This window comes from Drosophila navojoa, chromosome 5, assembly GCF_054131105.1.
Source record: "Drosophila navojoa isolate 15081-1374.11 chromosome 5, UAZ_NAV_1.0, whole genome shotgun sequence".
NCBI classification, from domain to species: Eukaryota; Metazoa; Arthropoda; class Insecta; order Diptera; family Drosophilidae; genus Drosophila; species Drosophila navojoa.
Genome location: NC_142893.1, coordinates 373,826 through 380,691, shown reverse-complemented (window position 1 = coordinate 380,691; position 6,866 = coordinate 373,826).

Here is a 6,866-nt window from a genome sequence, read left to right as displayed (position 1 = left end):
GCACAATAAATGGTATTAAATATATATAAATAAATTTAGTCAATAAATGTATACATATTTAAATAGTTTCTGCTTTTATTGTATGCTGTATATGCTAACAATAATTCATTAAATAATATTAAATACAACTTGGCCAAACAAGACTTTAAAACTTTTGACCAGATTACACTTATAAATATATTTATATATAAATAAATATATATGAGCTTATATATGTATGTGCACAAAAATAAAAATAAATTATAATTTTATTACCAAAACGGATGCGAAAAACTTTTGCCATTTCCCCCCGGAAAATGCGCTGGCAAAATACGAAAAAAAAAAAAAAAAAAACAAGTAGCAAGCCAAGTTTTCGTTTTCGTGGCCATTTTCTCTGTGTTGTGCTTTGGTGCTTGTGGGGCAGTGCTCATTACCTTATTGCGTTTGCCCACCAACTGGGCCACGCCTATGCCGAAATTGTGGGCGGCGGCGGTCTGTGCCTTGTTTGTGCCTTCGAAATGAACGGAAAATGGTGAAACTTTTAATTGAAACCATAAATTTTGCTCGCTGCTTTTCTATGCCAGCAGGAATTTGTCGTGCGGCGCTTGCCTACTTAGCCACCAACAAGCAACTGTCGAATTCCTACCCCGTGCCCCGCACCCAGCCCCTGTGTGCCGCGCCCCCCACTCTAGCCGCATAGCGAACACAAGTGCAATTAGCGCCGAGCATGGATTGCACTTTTGACCAACGGGCCAACAAGTTAGCCAGGTAAACTTTTACATAATGAGTAGCGTACACACCAGCACACACACACACACACACACACACCTTGCTACCTGCACACCTACACACACTTAACAAAATCAAAGAGAATTGTAATTCTAGTGCAAACATTGGCTAAAGAATATTTTGTTCAACTTGCTTCTTAAATTTCAGATTCCAATTACTATTTCTTACGCTTACAGGAAATTTTGGAGCTATTGATTAGATAAAATAAAGTGGAGCAGCTGCCTGCCCAATTAAAGGTGCTTAGAAGGTGGAAAGCCAATTGAAGCAAGTCCACTTTCACACTCTAACTGGCGCACACACACTTTTTTCGAGCAGTGTAGAGTGGCACAGTGGTGCAAAAGTTGTTGAAGTGAGTTTCGCCAAAGTACTTTGGATATTTATGTCAAGCAACTGTCGGTGTCGCCGAACGCGCAGCCGGAAATGACGAATGATTAAAAGTGGGCGTGCCATAATTTCCGCTCAGCTCGACATGTGTGTGTCTGTGATTTGTGTGTGTATGTGCGGGTGTGTGTGTGTGTGGCAAACAGGAAATTGCAGCTGAGCGAGCAAACATTGCATATAATACTTATATACTCGCCTCGAATCGAGCCAGTTACAACTGAGTCGCTTCACATTTCACAATTCACAATTCATACTTTCTTCTTGTTGCCAGTTAATTGAATTTTCAGAGAGCCAATCGAGCGAGTCCATTCGCATTTGCCAATACATCAGCGAGCGACTGGGAGGCGGGCAGACCAGATTCATATCACGCACTCCCAGTTTGCTGGCTACAGCAAAAAAGAATTCAATTTCCTGCATTTAAATGGCTTTGCTGCACGACTCCTGCCACATTTCGTTGCATCGCTGAAGTCCCATAAAATACTAAAGAAAATTTCTTCAAATTGATAACTAAGAATCGGTTTAGTTTGCTTACAAGGAACGAGAGGTTAAGCATTGTGCATGCAGCGAATTTCATCTATAATCAATTTTACTTTAAAATGCATTCCATATAACATCAAACATAGCAATGTCATATATTTCTATAAAAAAAAAACACTTTTTTGTTTCCAGTTTCAACTGCAAACGAATCTAAAATTTCAATTTAAATTTCATTTGATCAAAATTAAAATTGGTTTATCAGCAAACAATAATTGTTGTCGAAATAAATATAAAATGAATTCAAATGACTATTCCATGCACAAACGGAGCTAAATACATTTTTACCTATTTTTCATATTTTTTTTTTCTCTGAGCAGCTTATGACCTTTTGCTCATAAGCTGGTCCCGAAATGTAGGCAATGAATTTAAAGATTTCACTCGAGCTTTGATTCTGCAAGTGCGTTGCAAAAGCCTGAAATATTGGCCATCCAAAAGAGAGAGCGAACAAATTATTTGGGCCTGGCTAATATTTCAAATTGTAAAAGCCTCCTCCACTCGACGCCAAAGGAATATTTTTGTGTGCCACTTTTGGTATTGATTTTATTTGGCATATAAATGCGACGTGTGCTGCTCATATTTTTCTCATTCTTCTTTTTCAATACTCGCACATTGAGTGTAAAGTGGGTGTATTAGCTTCACACATCAGTTGTTAATAGAGACAGGGACTTAAGAGAACACTGGCGTTTCGGATCTATTTATATAGAAATCTAAACTTAAGTCAGGAAATAAAGAAGAGCTTGAAATTCCAGGAATGCATCACTCTCGACCTTTCTCCGTATATCCAAAAACACAGATGCCACAGCAGAGCTCAGCTCTTTTAGCTCACTTGGAAGTCAATGCGAACGGGCATAAGGCAGTAGAAAGCGCCCACTGCAATTTTCATGCTTAGTTTTCTCTTTTCGTTTTCTTTTTTTTTTTGCCACAGATACGCTTCATATTCTTCTTTTTTTCTGTTTGTCGGGGGATGGCAATGGCAATATTTTCAATTTGCTAAATGGCGCAGTCAGCCAACTGAAATGCGGAACATACATATATATATATGTATATACATATATAAATCTATATACATATACAGCTAAGTATGGGGTATGCATGTATATGTGTGTCTGTGTGCCATGTGAAAAGAAAAACCACAGCAGGCATTTTAATAATTCTAATGCGAGGTTTTTTGAGTTATGAATGCGCTGTCCATATATATTTTGTGGTTTGTTTTCTCTCTCTCTCTCTCTATCTTCCTCTTTCTCTTTCGCTGCTGTAACATGAAATACGTGCCACTGATTCGACAGGCAGTTCTATTGATAATCGATAGCTCCCAGCAGCAGCGCCTTTCATTAGAGCAGGAAAAAAAGGGAAAGGGAAAGGGAGAGAGAAAGGGAAGTCGACTTTTACGCGCTCAAATTCAAATGATTTATGGCAGACAATGACTATGCTAACAATAATAATAACAACAACAACAACAATAGTTGACGTTAAGCGAATGTGCCGCTTGTTTACTTCCGCCGGAAGTAGAAGTTGAAACATGGCGCCGCCACAAATAAATGTGTGTGTATGAAAACCGCAAAGAAGAGAGAGAGAGAGAGGGGGACAGAGAAAGAGAGATCACAGCAACACGCAAGCATTATCATCAACAGCATCTCCATCGACTTCATAATGAGGTTTATTTGGGGCGTCACTAATGGCGCGAATAATAGACAAGTTCTTAAAGGCGCAAGTACACACATACATATACGCAACACATGCGAGGCTCGCTTCAATAAAAGAGCATATCATCGACCTGCCGAGTAGCTACGTTAACAGCTCAATGTTAGTGCTAGTTAATATACATAATGCTATATTCCAAGTGCGAGTACACTAAACAGCTTCATGTTAATGAAGCCTTAATAGTTTGTTAACTAACAGAAACATAGGACAAGGAGTATTTTAAAATGAAATCTAACAGAGCTATGTAACATAACAGAGCGAAGCCAATGCTTATAATTGTGGCTCATGTAAAACTAAAACAGAATTTAATTCCTATCTCTAGTCGTGCCAACTTCTCAGACTACCCTCGCTACCATACACACATTCCGTATGGGGAAACACACAAGATGCGACGGAACAGCCATTTTGTTTATATATTTTGAATGCTCAATGATTTAGTGCGGTGAACGCTTAAAATTTTAATGCGCATAATTTATACGTTATTACGAACACTTCATTTTAGGCGCCCCGTAAGCTCATCGGCCCCTTCGAAACTCGCAAGATTTTTGGCAATAAATTCGTTTGGCAAGCATCGCAAAAAAAGGATCAAAACGAAGAGGAAGTGTGTATGGAAAAGCAGAAACGAAAACTTTTGTTGCTTAAGTAAACTTGAAAAGTTTTCGAGACATAAAAGTTTCTTCTGAAAGTCACACGAAACTTGAATGCAATAAATCTGAACGCCACTGCAATCCCAAAAAAATCTGTATATATATAAAAAGTGCAATCCGTTGGCTCTGCGGGCCAAATCCGTTAAACCCAGAAAACTAAAAATAAAAAAAAAAAAACAGCGCACATACGTTAAACTTTCAACGCGCTTTCATGGCTGATAAATGGCCAACTGGATCGCAAAATACAAGCAACGGATTCGTGATGCCATCTAAAAAACGTAACGCTTGTCCTAAACGAAGAAGAAGCCACAGCACCAGCAACAGCAGCTGCAATGCGGAGGCAATTGACCAATGCTTGGAATTCAATTGTTTGTAGAAATAACCATAAGCATTAGACGAAAAATGTTAAATTTCTTTTGTATGCACTAGAATTCATAATAAAGATCCATGGCACTTCAGGCTGAACTTAACAGACAATACCTGTAACATTAACAGAGAGCAAATGTCAATGTTTACATTTACTCTTCTACTGTATTTCGCATGCATATACACAACTGCATACATACATATGTATATATGTACATATGGACGTATGGCGGATTACATTGACATTAACACAGATTATTCTACATACATACATACATGGACATTCACGCATGCAGCAGCGTTGTCAAGGCCATCTAGTCAGCAGTTGCCTTTCTCTTTCTCTTTAACTCCGATTCGCTCCAAACCTAACACAACTGTTTGTCTCGCTCGCACACACACAATTGCATTGCACGTCACATTTCGCTCGCTTGATCTGTGGGCTTAATGCCTGGCTTATGCGTCGACTGTATATGCATACTGTGCATATATGTATGCGTAAATTTGTATGTATGTATGTAGAAGAGTATTGTTAGCAGCCTTTTGAGTGAGTTGCATAGTTTATGCTGAGCTAATTGAACGGCAAGTTTGCAGCCAGGCAAATGGGTCAATTGCCTCAGGTAAATTAAAGTGCAACTCTGCTCAACTCACGCTGCATACGATTACCCAGTGAGCAAAACGAAATTGAATAAATGACTAACGCATACCCTTGCTTAACTATCCTCACATATTTATTACAAATTTGGAAAGTTCGTCAAGTTGTACTTACCAGCAGAGAGTGTTTGCTTCAAATTCAATGCACTGTTAATAATGTTCATTTATCGCTTGTCACTTGCATACTCTTGGCGAATATCGATTCTTAACATTTCCAGCTCAGCTTAACAGATAACTTTAACAGAATTGCTTTTGCCATACAGAAGACTGGGAGAGCGAATTCAGCAATTGAGCGAGAGTAAGTGAGAGTGTAATCTGCAAAGCAACGCCACTCAATTTCTGTGTATGTGTAAGTGTGCAATCTAATAATTGACAACTGATGGTTGTAAAATGTCTGTGTTAAAGCATTGAGCACATAAAAATCATCACTTTTACGCAATACATACACACATATGTATGTATGCATAGCCGCACATAATATTATGTGTATTAATAACTTGTTAAACATATTTTATTTTATTTGAGCACTCCAAGCGAAGACGCGGCGAAAGTCATACTGAGTTGTTCTAGCGATGGACAACATAACGATTGTATAATCTCTTCGAAATCTACTGACGCTATTTTCATTGCACCAAAATATCGATATATGTATACATAAAGCTACATCTTTAACATGTGAGTGGAGGGTATTCGAGTGAGAAGTTTTTGGAGTTGCTTAAATGCCTGTTAAAAGTTTAGTTCATGCAGCTTAAACTTTAAACTGTTTGACAGAAGTGTGCGCATGTGCGTGTGTGTATTAATGCTAATGATACGAACTTTTGCAACTGTCAAGTTGGAGCTCCATGTTTTTCTATGTGGGAAGGGAGTATTAGCAGGTTAATGTTATTATATGGGTTCTAATACACCCAAAAAAAGGGGCTGTAAACTATAAAGTATGAACAGTATTAACATAGCTGTTGAGCAGCTATTACGAAGTATTGACTAGTCGATCAGGCCCGACAAGAACTTGTTCTTACTTTAAGTTAAGTTTGTTCACAGCTCAGTTCAGCTCAGGTTTAGCTAAAGGCAGCTGCCTTGCCTTGCCTTCGCCTGGCTGTGTAGTTAACCTAGTTAGGGTCTGCGCATCAAATATAATTTGGCTGATGGAGCGCCTTAAATGTCCTTGTGCCACATGCTATATATATATATATATATAAATATAGAGAACGAGTATAAAAAGCAGGGATGAAGAAAATGAAAGAAAAGATGCCTTATTTTTTGCGCAATTTTTATGGGCCTGCTCATCTGTCTCTCTGTCCGTCCGTGCGTCGTCCTCTGTGCAGGGCCTTCTTTTTCATTATCAGGCTGGCAAGGCAGGCTTAATTGCAATGAAAGCGCAGTTTCCTGCTCGCAATTTGCAGCACGCCATGAAATATGCAACATTATGGGGCAGCAGCCCTTTTGAGGCTGCCACCAGCAACAGCCACAGCCACAGCCGCAGGCCCCAGTCGACCCAGCTCTTAATCACATGAACGACACATCAACTCAATCTGTGTGAGACCAGGTGAATGATTGCAATCGCAAAAGGAGACCCATTTGCTCCTTTCAATGAATTGCAATGCATTCATCATCGTCGTCATCGCCATTTTTATTATAATTTCTTTTTATTACTATTATCATTATTATTGATGTGGCACAGCTGTAATAAAACGAGCATTATTGCCCAGCTATGATTGTTATAAATTGTATTATTATTACTATGCATTACTATTTATATTTCTGATTCCAACAATCATTGTCATTATCATTGTCAGTGTCGTTGTCATTAGCCATCAT